Source organism: Oratosquilla oratoria, chromosome 7, assembly GCF_046742065.1.
Source record: "Oratosquilla oratoria isolate Oo_2021 chromosome 7, ASM4674206v1, whole genome shotgun sequence".
Taxonomy (NCBI): domain Eukaryota; kingdom Metazoa; phylum Arthropoda; class Malacostraca; order Stomatopoda; family Squillidae; genus Oratosquilla; species Oratosquilla oratoria.
This window is the reverse complement of record NC_134783.1, coordinates 64506488-64516487: the sequence shown is the minus strand read 5'-3', so window position 1 is coordinate 64516487 and position 10000 is coordinate 64506488.

Here is a 10000-nt window from a genome sequence, read left to right as displayed (position 1 = left end):
CACACACACACACACACACACACACACACACACACACACACACACACACACACACACACACACACACACACACACACACACACACACACACACACATATGGAAACTTACTTAGTACCCGCGCCTACGAAGATCGGAACACCGTTAGAAAAATTGAAAGAGCAAACTGCAAACTGAATAATGCTGTAACTGCTGTCGACTTCAACAGAACATGTATTCTGAATGGTCTTTATCGCAAATATATATATATATATATATATATGTGTGTGTGTTGCCCAAGAGCCTTCTTGCGGCCTGAACGAGGTCCTCGTCGATCAAGATCCCTTGATGGTAGTAATTTGATTTATGCCACTGAGGAGTCGGCACAAAGGTGTGTGGTACTGGAATTTCCAACCAAGTGAACAGACAGCGTTTTAGGATCCTGGCCAAGGCGACGCCTCCCGTGAAACGAAAGAAGTCATCTGGATTTGCAAAAGTGAACGCCATCAAGCAAGTGCACATTAATTATACACAAGCAAAATTTAGTGATTGGGTGGACGACAGTATGTTGGGTGTGTTGTGTATTTGTGTTAGTGTGTGTGTGTGTGTGTGTGTGTGTGTGTGTGTGTGTGTGTGTGTGTGTGTGTGTGTGTGTGTGTGTGTGTGTGTGTGTGTGTGTGTGTGTGTGTGTGTGTGTGTGTGTGTGTGTGTGGTCGTGTTGGAATGGTTCTAGTTGTCAATGTAGTGAGAAGTCAGTGTTATCAATTCGACTATACTAATAAGGTGGTGGCAGCGGTGAAATGTAGCACTGGTATACTGGACCCCTAATGCGACTTGAACAACTACCAAGGATCGAACCCGGTCATCTTGTGCCTAAAGCAGAGACACTAACCACTGCTCCACCCAGGGTCCAGTGTTATATACTCAGTGTTACCCACTAATTACTCCAAGCATGTAATCAAAACTACATTTGGTTCTTTGTAGAAAAGGAGTTACAATTAAGATGTGTTACATAAATTTCTTTCTCTTTTTCACAGGTGAGGCTGGTATGGACACCGACAGAGAAACCTCAGCACCTCTTGGGCAAGTCACTAGTTTTTCGAAATGTTAAACCTTTTGAGTACCTTATTTGCTTCCTTATATCTATTCTGTCTGTCTTCAGTTGATGTAATTCTGATGGATGTTTTTGTCTCGGCTAAGTCCCTAATCACCTTATTGTATTACTGATTACTATCATTTTGTATGTCAATAACGTTAACTGTCAAAATTAGCCATTGGTGAGGTAGGCACGAGTTCAGGGTTGTGCAGGTCCGGTGATGGACAGGGAGGTCCTGTCATGGTGCATACACGTTTCCGAAATATGATGATATGATGTGGTTTAACGTCACAAACTCCCCCTTATCAGAAGGCTAGGACGGTGCCCCTCACAGAGGATTTTGTATCGTGGGGTTTAATGAACCAAGCCCTTGGTTCAACTTCACCGGTAGCAAGGTTCGAACCGACATCCCCTCGACCTTCGCCGCAAGTAACGGCGCTCCAACCCGCTCAGCCAATGAGCTTCAGAGATGTGGAAAAAAAAGGGAAAGTGCTCACGCCAGGAGACGTTTAGTGGAAACTTGAAGTCACCTTTTCTCTATGTACTTAGACCTCAAGGACAAATAGAAACAATTTGTAGCTATACGCGATGACCTTCCCCGCTCCCATGGCTCTGTGTTTACATTTCATCGTAATAAGGAACAGACGATGTTGTTATCAAACAAAGGCAAGGACCCCTGAATGAAGGGACTTACTACCGACCGTGACCCCCACTGAGTCGCAAATCGTAGCACTAGATTTAATAAAATCATCTGATGCCTGATGACGTCACGTTGGAGAAACGGATTGACGAACTAAAACGTATTTGACTCAATGCCTGTCAAGGGTATTTCATTTAACTTATTTATTTGTATTTTTGTTTGTTTATCTATTCACTTGTTTATTTTGGGAACTATCAACAGGTGATTTTTATTTCTCTCTATCTTTCCCTCCACATCTACACTCTTCTCTGTCATTGGCTGCAGGACCTGTTCTCCAGAACCCCTCATTAGCTCACTGGATGCAATACGTCTCGAATTACACATCGTAGCTCATGCAACGTGACCGACACAAAACAGCACTGCTTGCAACACACCTTCAATACAGTAAAGACATTCGTATTTGTTCTTTTTCATCCAAAGACGAAGTGTGCTATGGCTTGAAAAGGGGTCTCGATTGTTTCAGACCTCTTGCAGGCCGGAGACCGCCCCCTGTTACGCTTAGGACATTTTCACCTTAGGCGGAAGCGGATCTGTAGAGGGCGTCACCGTGGTGAAGGGGATAATGAGCTCGCCGAGGCAACAGCTGATCCAGTCCGTATTGCAAAAGCCTGACGGTGTATCGACGTATTCAGTTTTGTTCCTGTCGCAACCGGATCCTTCCGTATTCGTCAGATTGAGCACATCGGCGAGACTTGTTTCGTTTTCCTCCGACGCAATGTTCCCGTGTTGGGTAGACCAGGAGAACATGTGTGTCTTTTATGAGTACTGTTTTCATTTGTACATGCACTTAATGTACTGTATATATATATAAATATATATATATATATATATATATATATATATATATGTATATGTATATACATATTTTGCACATTTGCCCATGTTTTTGCATTGGTATCAGTACTTACATTAAGTGTATGAGAGAGGGAGAGAGACTATTTGATACTAAATGTGTGTGTTTGTGTGCGTAAATATGTGTAAGTGTGTCCGTGCGTATGTATATCTATGCATGTATGTAGCATGTATGTGTGTATGTATGTATGTATGTATGTATGCATGTGTGTATGTATGTATGTATGTATGTATGTATGTATGTATGTATGTATGTATGTGTGTATGTGCCTTCATTTGCACGTAGGTGCACATGTGCGTATGTGGTCTCGTGGTCTCGTGGTCTCGAACAGGCATTACCCTCACGGAAGAGAACTCAGAGCTCGTAAGGGACCGATCATTGGATATGTGTGTGTGTGTGTGTGTGTGTGTGTGTGTGTGTGTGTGTGTGTGTGTGTGTGTGTGTGTGTGTGTGTGTGTGTGTGTGTGTGTGTGTGTGTGTGTGCGTGTGTGTGTGTGTGCGTGTGTGTGTGCGTGTGTGTATGTGAGAGAGAGAGAGAGAGAGAGAGAGAGAGAGAGAGAGAGAGAGAGAGAGAGAGAGAGAGAGAGAGAGAGAGAGGGAGAGAGAGGGGGGAGGGAGAGAGAGTGGGAGGGAAAGAGAGAGAGGGAAAGAGAGAGAGAGGAAGAGAGAGAGAGAGAGAGAGAGAGAGAGAGAGAGAGAGAGGGAGAGAGAGAAGGAGAGATTGCTGGTAGTGATAAGACAGATCGTTTTTGCGCTGAACAGCTCCCTAACCGCTTGAAAGAGTTATGCGTCAATTTGTCATGTGAGTGTGTGTGTGTGTCCTTTTCTGGATTACATGTCCAGGGAATAGCCAGATACGACGAAATTCTGTTCCTGACAAAATGGTATCAGGTGAGTTCTTGTTTGAAACAATAGGCTACAGGGTCTGTGGAGACTTCACATCAATATATTTTCGACCGAGAATTGGTGTACGGAAATTGACTATTTGAGATATATATATATATATATATATATATATATATATATATATATATATATATATATAGATATATATATATATATATATATATATATATATATATATATATATATTTCATTCATCTTTAAAGACTGCTTCCTCTACTGCCGTCACCAAACCTTCATTATACTACAGGTACATCGACGACATATTTGTGTGCGCACAGTCAGAAGCCCTTCTCCATGGATTGAGACTGCGCCTCCAGGAGGAATCTGGTCTTAGCTTCACGACGGAAATGAATAAGGATGGTAAACTCCCTTTCCTTGATATTTTAGTGGACTCTTCTTCCGGGGAATTTACAACGAAGGTGTACAGGAAACCTACGAACTCTGAGAAATGTTTGAACTATAAAAGTGAGTGCCCGACAAGTTATAAAACCAGTGTGATTAGAGCGTATGTCCGTAGGGCTATCAAAGTTTGTTCTTCCTGGCAGGCTCTGCATACAGAATTGCAGCACATCCGCCAGATTCTAGTTAATAATGGTTTCCCTAATAGTGATTTTGATGCAATTCGTAATAAAAATGATGTGTGACCACCTTTCCCCACAAACATCCCCTAAGCCCCAATTCATTGATATATACTACCATAACATCTTCAACAAGGGTTACAAAAAAGACGAGAAAATAATTAAAGATATCATCACTAAAAACTGCCACCCGGTTTCTAAAGATAAGGAAATCCGCGTAGTTGTTTACTATTCCAACCCTAAAACAAGCTCATTGGTAATAACTAATAACTTAAATAGTAATACTGAGACCATGTCTAAAACTAATTGTGTATATGAATTTACTTGTACAACCGGGAACTGTGTAGCCCGTAAAACAGCATATATTGGTTTTACTAGATGTAGTCTCAGTAGGAGAATAACTATGCATTTGCAAAATGGGGCTATAAAACATCATTTAATGAAATACCATAACCTAACAGCCACCCGTGAATACCTAGTTTCAAACACTAAGATTATAGCAAGCAATAGGGATGTACATAAACTTAAGCTTCTAGAAGCTATGTTTATCAGGGAATGTAGTCCTATTATTAATATCCAAAGCAACATGACTTCTGTCATTGCATTGTTTAGCAGTGCAGCCAAGCTACTACCGAGCGCGACCTCTCTCCGAAACCCCCCCTCCACCTCCTCCCACCCACTCCTTCCATCCTCCCCCCAACCGACCCCGCAACCCCCTAACCCCCCAACCCCCCAACCCTCTTCTTCACGTATTAACGAGATACCACCCCCGCCCTCTAATCCGCCCTCCACCACCACCCAAGCCGGCTAGGTGCGTATATATATGTCACCGAACGAAGGCTTTCTTCGTCATTTCATTGGACCTTTTAACTTTTGTAAGTAGCGGTCCCCATCAGCCCATGTATAGTGTTAGAATGTGTGATTTTGCGCATTTTTTGATATTTATTTCTATATTTGTATAATTGTTTAGATTTACATGTTGTTTTCTTTTTTCTGTACGTCAATATCATCTATGTTACAGAATTTCCTGAAGATGTCTCTTTGTTAGACGAAACGTTGAAATAAATGAATCATTTTGGCAACTTGGTCTATGCCCACCCTCCAAATGGCAGAATATTGGTTAGAAAACTGGAGAATACCCACAAGAAGATCAACAACCTCACTAATGCTGTCGATTTTAACAATGCATGCATACAAGAGAATCTGCTCCCCAGATATTCAAATATATATATATACATACATATATATATAATTATATATATATATATATATATATATATATATATGTATGTATATGTATATATATATATATATACATACATGTATATATATATATATATATATATATGTATATTTGTGTGTGTGTGTGTGTGTGTGTGTGTGTGTGTGTGTGTGTGTGTGTGTGTGTGTGTGTGTGTGTGTGTGTGTGTGTGTGTGTGTGTGTGTGTGTGTGTGTGTGTGTGTGTGTGTGTTTTGAGATATTCTGACAATTTGACGTAAGTGGCAGTAGAAAACACAGGAGTCTTAGTCTGAGTTTATTCCTGACTAAGGCTCCTGTGTTTCCTATTCCCACTTACATTATATATACATATATATATATATATATATATATATATATATATATAAAGTATATGTATATATATATTATGTATATATGAGGAACAACAGTGAGCACCAGTTTGGTGTCTGTGGACCGCGCTGACATTAGTTGATATTTATCATGTTTGGGTGTCTTTCTTGGGTTTGCACGGAAACGTCTGAATACAAGGTCGTTGACATTGCCTGTCGCAGCGTTCCTCGGGTTGCATGACTGCAACACATCAGTGTCAGGCCACACTACTATCCAAAGCGTTTCTCCACACACGTACCGGAAATGAATCGTTGTTGTTGTTATGGACTCTAGTTCCTCGGCGCTTCTGTTCTTGTGAACAGCGTCCCTCGAGAAAGACCTGCCTCGACCTGTCTCGACCTGTCTCGACCTGTCTCGACCTGATGAGGAGCTCATGCAGGACATGGCTGTGTCAGAGTATTTGTGTCATTTTGACAATCGGAAATAAACTCATCTGCTGGGATTCTAACCCCCGCCAGAGCGGAATGCTTCATATAAAGCGAGGACTGTAGTACAGGCAGTACAGCCCTCGCTTTATATGAAGCATTCCGCTCTGGCGGGGGTTCGAATCCCAGCAGATGAGTTTATTTCCATGTGTCAGAGTAACTGGGAGAAGAGGACAGGGACGAATGTTTGCCTTATGCTTGCAAGGAATGACTTCCAGGAATGGAAAAGAAGGTAAGAATCTTCATGACGGCGACTCACACTATAAAGGATCTTGGAAACAAACAGCTTCATTCCGATAAAGGATTGTGATGCAGCTGCTGTGGATGGCGTCTTGAGGTCTACTATGAGGGACGAATGTTTGCCCTATGCTTGCAAGGAATGACTTCCAGGAATGGAAAAGAAGGTAAGAATCTTCATGACGGCGACTCACACTATAAAGGATCTAGGAAACAAACAGCTTCATTCCGATAAAGGATTGTGATGCAGCTGCTATGGGTGGCGTCTTGAGGTCTACTATGAGGGAACCCAGACGCCAGACGCTGCACCACCAGACTGAACGGGGTAATGAGTGACGTGCAACTTTAAGCCAAGCTGCCAACACTGATTGATTGACTGACCGATGGATTGATTGGTTCTGTCTAAATCCACTAAGATAACTGCCGTTCTACAATGTCTTTCTTTTTTTCATTCTATAATTAGAAGAAAAACAAGAAAATGGATCCGTCAGTTCTCACTATTAAGTTCCCTGCAACCTCTAGCAATTAGTGACGCAATACCTCAGTGACCCCTTCAGTCCAATGACAAAGCCCATTTTGCAAATTTTGGGAAGAACAAAATCTGAAAATAGCTTCTTCGAGTCAAAGGGTTCTCTTGATTTTATCGGCAGAAGCTCCTTAGGAGCAATATACCATCGAAGAGGCAATTGGTCTTGGTTAATCAAATGACCTTGGAGTGGAGAAGTAACTAAACCCACCAGTTAGCAACGGCCAGATAAATCTTCAGGTAATAAAAGATAAATAAGATAATGAATAGACAGATAATTACAAAACAAATGGAAAGGCTAAATAGATAAATAGAGTGAATTGATAAACCAGTCTGTTGGAGTTAAGGAAGCTTTGGCGATTCGAGAAGACCTTACAGAGACCCTGGAAAATGAAGTCTACAGAGATAGAGAAAGATGGAGAGAAATTAGGAAACGAGGACCACTGGCTGACAGGAGATAATCCTACCAGGCGGATGTTAAGAGGGTAAGAGGTTGACAAAATAACAAACGACCCCACCCATGAAGGGTTCTCCCGGTTACGTTCTTCATCATGGACATGGATCACGTGCTGGACTCGTTGACAGCTATTTCCCTCCCAGATGGGAGCTGTCTGCCCCTTACTTGAGCAGCTTACCTAGAGTGAACAAGTATAATACGAGGCCACTTGATTGTGTTGTGTACCTGTACAGTGAAGGGCAAAAGATTTGTCGGACTCCGTGAAACAAACTGTGCAAGTGAAACTTCTTGTGCAGATTATTATGATACATGTTTCTCTGCATTACCCCCTTGACAATAAGATTTTTTTTCTTCAATAAATTCGTGCCATTATAGATTTGTTAGTAGAAGAAGCGAGATAGCATCTGTCTTTCACCGTACTCAATCAGCTTCCTGTTAGACCTGGTTGATAATCCGCTGCACCAGCTTACCATCCGACGCTATTGAAAACCATCTGCCGATACAAGCCACCTGTGCTTTCTCTCAGGTGCTACAGAACACCCCCATGGTTCCCATTTCGTCTGTGAGCCCCCAGGGGTGGGAATGGGGAGGTGGAGGTTGTCGTCGGCAGTTCGAAAAAAAAAGAGGATTAAATAATTCGAGCAACATTGCGAGCAGCGCGCACGGGAGGCTAAGCTTTTCATGGACTTGAACAACTCATCCGATATAGTAGCGTTCGTATCATATTCAGCCCCGGCTTTCATCACGGGTTTTTATTGCCTTTGATAGGATGCTGTAGCAATCAAGGTATTCTGAGTTTCATATGGCTTTAGTATCGCAATAAATGACTCTTCTTGTTAGTTATTATTCATTCACATTTCCATGTTTACTTGTATATTCTCTTGCATGATTTATTTACTTTTGTATTTATCTATCTATTCATTCACTTACATAATACTTACTTGTTTATGTTTCTGTTCTACTGACCGTTTTGTTTACTTACCAGTTCATTCACCTAATGTAGTTTATGTATGTATTTGTCCATTTATTAATGTATTCATTCGTTGATCTATTAACCACTAGTTTGTTATTCAATAATTTGTGTTTGTTTATCCATGAATACATCATCTATTTCATTGTCTATATCTACTTAACATTCGTTTGTGTGTTTATTCATACACTCATTATCCACTGTAAAGTACTGACATTTGCCATAGTTAAACTCACTGGAATCTCTGAATTTCTCTGAAATATTAAGCTCATCAGGTGACATACTCCAAAGATTTGAATGTTGACGACAGGCGCTGGATAATTTTATTCAGCTAAGGACAAAATATAGTCATGACCGATAGACACCTTTTTCATATAAAGAGAATAATAGAAGAATACAATAGAAGTTTTTGTTGTTACCACAACAGTGCACAATACATCATAATATAGAAAGGGTTGCGGAGGTGTGCGTGTATGTGTGTGGGTGCGTCCGTGTGCGTGTGTGTGTGTGTGTGTGTGTGTGTGTGTGTGTGTGTGTGTGTGTGTGTGTGTGTGTGTGTGTGTGTGTGTGTGTGTGCGTGCGTGCGTGCACGTCATAAGTGAATTAAACTGACTTAATTAACAATCATGTTTTCTCCCATCTCTTTTTCACCATCTGTTAAAATTAACTTTAAATATGTGTGTGTATGTGTATGTGTATGTGTGTGTGTGTGTGTGTGTGTGTGTGTGTGTGTGTGTGTGTGTGTGTGTGTGTGTGTGTGTGTGTGTGTGTGTGTGTGTGTGTGTGTGTGTGTGTGTGTGTGTGTACGTACGTACGTACCCAAGTTCCTAGATGATCAATGGCGTCCACTCCATTAGGATAATGACTGATTACATCTGTTGCGAGGTCATCTGAGACTTCATCCTCCTCCTGGCCTGGCAAACCTACTCTTCTTCCATCCACTCACTGCTCCTGTCCACCTACCCATCCACTCTTCCACCCATCCACTCTTCCACCTCTGGTCATTACCACTTAGCCCATTCATTCAGTAATTTCACCCATAATTCCTATCATCTATCTCTCTTTCTATCTTCCTCTATACTCTCTCTCTCTCTCTCTCTCTCTCTCTCTCTCTCTCTCTCTCTCTCTCTCTCTCTCTCTCCCTCTCTCTCTCTCTCTCTCTCTCTGTCTCTCTCTCCCCCTCTCTCCCTCTCTCTCTTTTCTTCCCCCACCCACCCTTCCTCCTGTTTATGATTTTTCTTCTTTATGTCCCCTTCCTTACCCTCTCCCCTCCCTCTCCCTCCGTTCCTCCCTCTCCCTCTCTCTCCCTCCCTCTCCCTCCCTCTCCCTCCCTCTCCCTCTCCCCTCCCTCTCCCTCCGTTCCTCCCTCTCCCTCTCTCTCGATTCCTCCACACGAAGACCCTCTCACTACCCTCATCCTCCTTCACTTTCTCTCCCACCTCCTACTCCACTTCCTCCACATTTACCTCCACCTTCTCCACCACCTCAATCAATCCTTTCTTTTCACTCTCCTCCTTCATTCACCCTTCTTCTCCTCCGCCTCCTCCTCACTCCCCCTTCCCCACTCTTCCTTTTCCTCCTCCTCCTCCTCCTCCTCCTCCTCCTCCTCCTCCTCCTCCTTCTCCTCCTCCTCCTCCTTCTCCTC